The sequence below is a fragment of the Chiloscyllium punctatum genome, unplaced genomic scaffold, assembly GCF_047496795.1.
Source record: "Chiloscyllium punctatum isolate Juve2018m unplaced genomic scaffold, sChiPun1.3 scaffold_241, whole genome shotgun sequence".
Taxonomy (NCBI): Eukaryota; Metazoa; Chordata; class Chondrichthyes; order Orectolobiformes; family Hemiscylliidae; genus Chiloscyllium; species Chiloscyllium punctatum.
In genome coordinates, this window is record NW_027309975.1 from 165001 (window position 1) to 175000 (window position 10000).

The window sequence follows — 10000 nt, forward strand, 5'->3', positions numbered from 1 at the left end:
CTTCCGTGAGCTCTCCGGCTTGCACCGAGACACGAAGTCGACGTGCTAAGCACCACGGGACCCCTTTCGCCTGCAGGTCCCGAGCCGCCTTTATTTGCTGTTACGAGCATCGTGTGCCCCATACCTGCGTGACAAGCACCGCAGGGCGGCAGAGCCATCGCACTTGGCCGGGTGGCAGAGGAGGACCCGACTATTCACAGATAGCGGCCCAACGACTCCCAGAGCCGGTCGTGCGGCGCGCGAGGTCTGCTCTCTTCACAAGAGGCTTTATTAGGGAGTGCTAAGGCAAGGTTCTGTGCCCTCCACCCTCATCGCAACACCCATGGGAGCCTCCGGTCGTCAATAGACCGCCGCACCGGCCTCTGACTGACTCTCAGAATGGACGGAAAGAGCCGGGTAAGCCTTTCAAAAGATTCGACCACGTGCCGAAAACTTTAGACTTCCGTGAGCTCTCCGGCTTGCACCGAGACCCGAAGTCGACGTGCGAAGCACCACGGGACCCCTTTCGCCTGCAGGTCCCGAGCCGCCTTTATTTGCTGTTACGAGCATCGTGTGCCCCATACCTGCGTGACGAGCACCGCAGGGCGGCAGAGCCATCGCACTTGGCCGGGTGGCAGAGGAGGACCAGACTATTCACAGATAGCGGCCCAACGACTCCCAGAGCCGGTCGTGCGGCGCGCGAGGTCTGCTCTCATCACAAGAGGCTTTAGGGAGTGCTCAGGCAAGGGTCAGCCCGCAGCCTTCCTGGCAACACCCAGGGGAACCAGGCCACTCGCGTCTCTCGCCTTCATTTTCGACACGAGCGCCTGCGGAGGGCCACCACCCCCTCCGATTGTCAAGAGACCTCCGCACCGGCCTCTGACTTACTCTCAGAATGGACGGAAAGAGCCGGGTAAGCCTTTGAAAAGATTCGACCACGTGCCGAAAACTTTAGACTTCCGTGAGCTCTCCGGCTTGCACCGAGACCCGAAGTCGACGTGCTTAGCACCACGGGACCCCTTTCGCCTGCAGGTCCCGAGCCGCCTTTTATTTTTGTTACGAGTATCGTGTTCCCCAAACCTGGGTGACGAGCACCGCAGGGCGGCAGAGCCATCGCGCTTGTCCGGGTGGCAGAGGAGGACCAGACTATTCACAAATAGCGGCCCAACGACTCCCAGAGCCGGTCGTGCGGCAGGCGAGGTCTGCTCTCATCACAAGAGGCTTTAGGGAGTGCTCAGGCAACGGTCAGCCCGCAGCCTTCTTGGCAACACCCAAGGGAACCAGGCCACTCGCGTCTCTCGCCTTCATTTTGGACACGAGCGCCTGTGGAGGGACGGCCGGAGTCAACGTGGGGTTTGCCCGCCCTCCAATAGTGTCAAAAGACCGCCGCACAAGTCTCTGACTGACTCTTAGAACAGACAGAAAGAGTTTGTCAAATCTGTCAAAAAATTGACAAAGTGTCAAAAATTCGACTTCCAAGAGCTCTCCGGCATGCACTCATACCTGTCATTAAAGTGCTATGCCCGTGGAACCGTTTTTCGGATGCCTTTCAGAACGGTCCCGCGCCGCCATTTTGTTCTAAAAATCGTGTTCCCATATATCTCCGGGTACCCCGCCAACCTCACTGCGGAAAAACTACAAGTGGCACTGAATGGGTCTGAATTCCAAATTTGACTGCATCGGTCTGGAACTCGGTCCGGTCAAAACCGTTTGGATTTTTCTCGGTCCGGACTTCCGCGACAGACAAAGTTAAAGTTTTCGGGCTGCAGGCACAAAACGACAGCTGGCCATTTGCCGGGCTCAATTCACCCAATTCCTCCGGCACTTCGGAGCACATGTTCGGTGTAAGTTTGCGAATCTTTCCCGATGCTGCAGCATTTTCCTCCGCTGACACTTAGAATATTTTTCACACTTTGCTGAAAATTTTTCTAAGTGTTTTTTTCCAAGTTTTCCTGGTTACTGATTTCTTCTTTTTAAACATTTTTCTAAGTTTTTCTGGTTACTCATTTCTTCTTTTTAAACATTTTTCTAAGTTTTTCTGGTTACTGATTTCTTCTTTTTAAACATTTTTCTAAGTTTTTCTGGTTACTCATTTCTTCTTTTTAAACATTTTTCTAAGTTTTTCTGGTTACTCACTTCTTCTTTTTAAACATTTTTCTAAGTTTTTCTGGTTACTGATTTCTTCTTTTTAAACATTTTTCGCCGTTTTTCTGGTTACTGATTTCTTCTTTTTAAACATTTTTCTAAGTTTTTCTGGTTACTCATTTCTTCTTTTTAAACATTTTTCTAAGTTTTTCTGGTTACTGATTTCTTCTTTTTAAACATTTTTCTAAGTTTTTCTGGTTACTGATTTCTTCTTTTTAAACATTTTTCTAAGTTTTCCTGGTTACTCATTTCTTCTTTTTAAACATTTTTCTAAGTTTTCCTGGTTACTCATTTCTTCTTTTTAAACATTTTTCTAAGTTTTCCTGGTTACTGATTTCTTCTTTTTAAACATTTTTCGCAGTTTTTCTGGTTACTGATTTCTTCTTTTTAAACATTTTTCGCCGTTTTTCTGGTTACTGATTTCTTCTTTTTAAGCATTTTTCTAAGTTTTTCTGGTTACTCATTTCTTCTTTTTAAACATTTTTCTAAGTTTTTCTGGTTACTGATTTCTTCTTTTTAAACATTTTTCTAAGTTTTTCTGGTTACTCATTTCTTCTTTTTAAACATTTTTCTAAGTTTTTCTGGTTACTCACTTCTTCTTTTTAAACATTTTTCTAAGTTTTTCTGGTTACTGATTTCTTCTTTTTAAACATTTTTCGCCGTTTTTCTGGTTACTGATTTCTTCTTTTTAAACATTTTTCTAAGTTTTTCTGGTTACTGATTTCTTCTTTTTAAACATTTTTCTAAGTTTTCCTGGTTACTGATTTCTTCTTTTTAAACATTTTTCGCAGTTTTTCTGGTTACTGATTTCTTCTTTTTAAACATTTTTCTAAGTTTTTCTGGTTACTAATTTCTTCTTTTTAAACATTTTTCTAAGTTTTTCTGGTTACTGATTTCTTCTTTTTAAACATTTTTCGCAGTTTTTCTGGTTACTGATTTCTTCTTTTTAAACATTTTTCTAAGTTTTTCTGGTTACTCACTTCTTCTTTTATAACATTTTTCTAAGTTTTCCTGGTTACTGATTTCTTCTTTTTAAACATTTTTCTAAGTTTTCCTGGTTACTGATTTCTTCTTTTTAAACATTTTTCTAAGTTTTTCTGGTTACTCATTTCTTCTTTTTAAACATTTTTCGCAGTTTTTCTGGTTACTGATTTCTTCTTTTTAAACATTTTCCTAAGTTTTCCTGGTTACTGATTTCTTCTTTTTAAACATTTTTCTAAGTTTTCCTGGTTACTCATTTCTTCTTTTTGATCATTTTTCTAAGTTTTCCTGGTTACTGATTTCTTCGTTTTGAACATTTTTCTAAGTTTTCCTGGTTACTCACTTCTTCTTTTCAAACATTTTTCTTCGTTTTTCTGTTTACTCATTTAGCACTTTCAGGCACTTTCCCATCATTTCCTCGTTCCCGATTTCACCCTTTAAAACGCTTTCGGGCATTTCCCTAAGTTTTGCGGTTCACTCGTTTGGGACTCACTGACACCTTCTCTAGCTTCCCTGCTCACTTTTTTCGTACTGTTGAGAAAATTCGAACCCTTTCCTTAACTATGCCGGTTACTGACTTCACCGCTTCAGACCCTTGTCCCCGTAATGAAAGATACCATTTCCCACCGTGGGAAATGCACGAAAATCGGACTGAACACGGGGGAGGCTCCCCCCTCGAAGGCGAGACCGTCGGCAGAACCGCCGGGTCAAACCCGGCTGAGCTACCCGGCTTACAAGTCTCAAAGTCGGTATGAGCAGTCACGTCCACCCCCATTCCCTTTTGGACCACTTCCCACGGTTCCAAATGCATGAAAATCGGCCTGTACACGGGGGAGGCACCCGCCTCGAAGACGAGACCGTCGGCAGAACCGCCGGGTCAAACCCGGCTGAGCTACCCGGCTCGGAAGCGCCAAAGTCGGGTTGAGCAGTCACATTCACTCCCATCGACGTTTGGACCACTTCCCACGGTTCGAAATGCACGGAAATCGGCCTGTACACGGGGGAGGCACCCGCCTCGAAGAGGAGACTGTCGGCAGAACCGCCGGGTCAAACCCGGCTGTGCTAACCGGCTCGGAAGCGCCAAAGTCGGGTTGAGCAGTCACATTCACTCCCATCCCCTTTTGGGCAACTTCCCACGGTTGGAAATGCATGGAAATCGGACTGAACACGGGGGAGGCTCCCCCCTCGAAGGCGAGACCGTCGGCAGAACCGCAGGATCAAACCCGGCTGAGCTACCCGGCTTACAAGTCTCAAAGTCGGTATGAGCAGACACGTCCACCCCCATTCCCTTTTGGACCACTTCCCACGGTTCGAAATGCATGAAAATCGGCCTGTATACGGGGGAGGCACCCGCCTCGAAGACGAGACCGTCGGCAGACCCGCCGGGTCAAACCCGGCTGAGCTACCCGGCTCGGAAGCGCCAAAGTCGGGTTGAGCAGTCACATTCACTCCCATCCCCTTTTGAACCTCTTCCCACCGTTGGAAATGCACGAAAATCGGCCTGAACACGGGGGAGGCTCCCCCCTCGAAGGCGAGACCGTCGGCAGAACCGCCGGGTCCAACCCGGCTGAGCTACCCGGCTTACAAGTCTCAAAGCCGGGTTGGGCAGTCACGTTCACCCCCATTCCCTTTTGGATCACTTCCCACGGTTCGAAATGCACGAAAACCGGCCTGTACACGGGGGAGGGTCCGCCCTCGAAGGCGAGACCGTCGGCAGAACCGCCGGGTCAAACCTGGCTGAGCTACCCGGCTTACAAGTCTCAAAGTCGGGTTGAGCAGTCACGTTCACTCCCATCGACTTTTAGACCACTTCCCACGGTTCGAAATGCACGAAAATCGGCCTGTACACGGGGGAGGCACCCGCCTCGAAGACGAGACCGTCGGCAGAACCGCCGGGTCAAACCCGGCCGAGCTACCCGGGTTAGAAGCCTCAGAGTCGGGTTGAGCAGTCACGTTCACTCCCATCGACTTTTAGACCACTTCCCACGGTTGGAAATGCACGAAAATCGGCCTGTACACGGGGGTGGCATCCGCCTCGAAGACGAGACCGTCGGCAGAACCGCCGGGTCAAACCCGGCTGAGCTACCCGGCTTACAAGTCTCAAAGTCGGGTTGAGCAGTCACATTCACTCCCATCGACTTTTGGGCAACTTCCCACGGTTCGAAATGCACAAGATTCGGCCTGAACACGGGGGACGCTCCCCCCTCGAAGGCGAGACCGTCGGCAGACCCGCCGGGTCAAACCCGGCTGAGCTACCCGGCTCGGAAGCGCCAAAGTCGGTATGAGCAGTCACGTTCACTCCCATCCCCTTTTGGACCGCTTCCCACGGTACGAAATGCATGAAAATCGGCCTGTACACGGGGGAGGCACCCGCCTCGAAGACGAGACCGTCGGCAGAACCGCCGGGTCAAACCCGGCTGAGCTACCCGGCTTACAAGTCTCAAAGTCGGGTTGAGCAGTCACATTCACTCCCATCGACTTTTGGGCAACTTCCCACGGTTCGAAATGCACAAAATTCGGCCTGAACACGGGGGACGCTCCCCCCTCGAAGGCGAGACCGTCGGCAGAACCGCCGGGTCAAACCCGGCTGAGCTACCCGGCTTAAAAGTCTCAAAGTCGGTATGAGCAGTCACATTCACCCCCATTCCCTTTTGGACCACTTCCCACGGTTGGAAATGCATGAAAATCGGCCTGGACACGGGGGAGGCTCCCCCCTCGATGACGAGACCGTCGGCAGAACCGCCGGAACAAACCCGGCTGAGCTACCCGGCTTACAAGTCTCAAAGTCGGTATGAGCAGACACGTCCACCCCCATTCCCTTTTGGACCACTTCCCACCGTTGGAAATGCACGAAAATCGGCCTGTACACGGGGGAGGCACCGGCCTCGAAGACGAGACCGTCGGCAGAACCGCCGGATCAAACCCGGCCGAGCTACCCGGGTTAGAAGCCTCAGAGTCGGGTTGAGCAGTCACATTCACCCCCATCCCCTTTTGAACCTCTTCCCACCGTTGGAAATGCACGAAAATCGGCCTGTACACGGGGGAGGCACCGGCCTCGAAGACGAGACCGTCGGCAGAACCGCCGGATCAAACCCGGCCGAGCTACCCGGGTTAGAAGCCTCAGAGTCGGGTTGAGCAGTCACATTCACTCCCATCCCCTTTTGAACCTCTTCCCACCGTTGGAAATGCACGGAAATCGGCCTGTACACGGGGGAGGCTCCCCCCTCGAAGGCGAGACCGTCGGCAGAACCGCCGGGTCAAACCCGGCTGAGCTACCCGGCTTACAAGTCTCGAAGTCGGGTTGAGCAGTCACATTCACTCCCATCCCCTTTTGGGCAACTTCCCACCGTTGCAAATGCATGAAAATCGGCCTGTACACGGGGGAGGGAGCCGCCTCGAAGACGAGACCGTCCGCAGAACCGCTGGATCAAACCCGGCTGAGCTACCAGGCTCGGAAGCGCCAAAGTCGGTATGAGCAGTCACATTCACTCCCATCCCCTTTTGGGCCACTTCCCACGGTTCGAAATGCACGAAAATCGGACTGAACACGGGGGAGGCTCCCCCCTCCAAAACGAGACCATCGGCAGAATCGACGGGTCAAACCCGGCCGAGCTACCCGGGTTAGAAGCCTCAGAGTCGGGTTGAGCAGTCACGTTCACTCCCATCCCCTTTTGGACCTCTTCCCACCGTTGGAAATGCACGAAAATCGGCCTGTACACGGGGGAGGGTCCGCCCTCGAAGGCGGGACCGTCGGCAGAACCGCCGGGTCAAACCCGGCTGAGCTACCCGGCTTACAAGTCTCAAAGCCGGGTTGAGCAGTCACGTCCACCCCCATTCCCTTTTGGACCACTTCCCACGGTTGGAAATGCACGAAAATCGGCCTGGACACGGGGGAGGCTCCCCCCTCGATGACGAGACCGTCGGCAGAACCGCCGGGTCAAACCCGGCCGAGCTATCCGGGTTAGAAGCCTCAAAGTCGGGTTGAGCAGTCACGTCCACCCCCATCCCCTTTTGGACCACTTCCCACGGTTCGAAATGCACGAAAATCGGCCTGTACACGGGGGAGGCACCCGCCTCGAAGACGAGACCGTCGGCAGACCCGCCGGATCAAACCCGGCCGAGCTACACGGCTTACAAGTCTCAATGTCGGTATGAGCAGTCACGTCCACCCCTATTCCATTTTGGACCACTTCCCACGGTACGAAATGCATGAAAATCGGCCTGTACACGGGGGAGGCACCCGCCTCGAAGACGAAACCGTCGGCAGAACCGCCGGGTCAAACCCGGCTGAGCTACCCGGCTCGGAAGCGCCAAAGTCGGGTTGAGCAGTCACATTCACTCCCATCGACTTTTGGGCAACTTCCCACGGTTCGAAATGCACAAAATTCGGCCTGAACACGGGGGACGCTCCCCCCTCGAAGGCGAGACCGTCGGCAGAACCGCCGGGTCAAACCCGGCTGAGCTACCCGGGTCGGAAGCGCCAAGGTCGGTATGAGCAGTCACATTCACTCCCATCCCCTTTTGGACCGCTTCCCACGGTTTGAAATGCACGAAAATCGGCCTGTACACGGGGGAGGCTCCGCCCTCGAAGGCGAGACCGACGGCAGAACCGCCGGGTCAAACCCGGCCGGGCTACCCGGGTTAGAAGCCTCAGAGTCGGGTTGAGCAGTCACATTCACCCCCATCCCCTTTTGAACCTCTTCCCACCGTTGGAAATGCACGAAAATCGGCCTGTACACGGGGGAGGCGCCCCTCTCGAAGGCGAGACCGACGGCAGAACCGCCGGGTCAAACCCGGCCGAGCTACCCGGGTTAGAAGCCTCAGAGTCGGGTTGAGCAGTCACATTCACCCCCATCCCCTTTTGAACCTCTTCCCACCGTTGGAAATGCACGAAAATCGGCCTGTACACGGGGGAGGCCCCCCTCTCGAAGACGAGACCGTCGGCAGACCCGCCGGATCAAACCCGGCCGAGCTACACGGCTTACAAGTCTCGATGTCGGTATGAGCAGTCACGTCCACCCCCATTCCCTTTTGGACCACTTCCCACGGTACGAAATGCATGAAAATCGGCCTGTACACGGGGGAGGCACCCGCCTCGAAGACGAGACCGTCGGCAGAACCGCCGGGTCAAACCCGGCTGAGCTACCCGGCTCGGAAGCGCCAAAGTCGGGTTGAGCAGTCACATTCACCCCCATCCCCTTTTGGGCCACTTCCCACGGTTCGAAATGCATGAAAATCGGCCTGTACACGGGGGACGCTCCCCCCTCGAAGGCGAGGCAGTCGGCAGAACCGCCGGGTCAAACCCGGCTGAGCTACCCGGGTTAGATGCCTCAAAGTCGGGTTGAGCAGTCACATTCACCCCCATCCCCTTTCGGCCCCCTTCCCACGGTTGGAAATGCATGAAAATCGGCCTGTACACGGTGGGCGCTCCCCCCTCGAAGGTGAGACCTTCGGCAGAACCGCCGGGTCAAATCCTGCCGAGCTACCCGCGTTAGAGGTCTCAATGTCGGCTTCAGCAGTCACATTCAATCCCATTCCCGTTTGGACCTCTTCCCGCCGATGGAAATGCACAAAATTCGGCCTGAACACGCGGGGCGCTCCCCCCTCGAAGGCGAGACCGTCGCCAGAACCGCCGGGTCAAATCCGGCTGAGCTACCCGCGTTACAGGTCTCAAAGTCGGGTTGAGCAGTCACGTTCACCCCCATCCCCTTTCGGACCCCTTCCCACGGTTGGAAATGCATGAAAATCGGCCTGTACACGGTGGGCGCTCCCCCCTCGAAGGTGAGACCTTCGGCAGAACCGCCGGGTCAAATCCGGCCGAGCTACCCGCGTTAGAGGTCTCAATGTCGGCTTCAGCAGTCACATTCAATCCCATTCCCGTTTGGACCTCTTCCCGCCGATGGAAATGCACAAAATTCGGCCTGAACACGCGGGACGCTCCCCCCTCGAAGGTGAGACCTTCGGCAGAACCGCCGGGTCAAATCCGGCCGAGCTACCCGCGTTAGAGGTCTCAATGTCGGCTTCAGCAGTCACATTCAATCCCATTCCCGTTTGGACCTCTTCCCGCCGATGGAAATGCACAAAATTCGGCCTGAACACGCGGGACGCTCCCCCCTCGAAGGCGAGACCGTCGCCAGAACCGCCGGGTCAAATCCGGCTGAGCTACCCGCGTTACAGGTCTCAAAGTCGGGTTGAGCAGTCACGTTCACCCCCATCCCCTTTCGGACCCCTTCCCACGGTTGGAAATGCATGAAAATCGGCCTGTACACGGTGGGCGCTCCCCCCTCGAAGGTGAGACCTTCGGCAGGACCGCCGGGTCAAATCCGGCCGAGCTACCCGCGTTAGAGGTCTCAATGTCGGCTTCAGCAGTCACATTCAGTCCCATTCCCGTTTGGACCTCTTCCCGCCGATGGAAATGCACAAAATTCGGCCTGAACACGCGGGACGCTCCCCCCTCGAAGGTGAGACCTTCGGCAGAACCGCCGGGTCAAATCCGGCCGAGCTACCCGCGTTAGAGGTCTCAATGTCGGCTTCAGCAGTCACATTCAGTCCCATTCCCGTTTGGACCTCTTCCCGCCGATGGAAATGCACAAAATTCGGCCTGAACACGCGGGACGCTCCCCCCTCGAAGGCGAGACCGTCGCCAGAACCGCCGGGTCAAATCCGGCCGAGCTACCCGCGTTAGAGGTCTCAATGTCGGCTTCAGCAGTCACATTCAATCCCATTCCCTTTTGGAACACTTCCCGCCGTTAACAATGCACGATATTCGGCCTGAACACGCGGGACGCTCCCCCCTCGAAGGTGAGACCTTCGGCAGAACCGCCGGGTCAAATCCGGCCGAGCTACCCGCGTTAGAGGTCTCAATGTCGGCTTCAGCAGTCACATTCAATCCCAT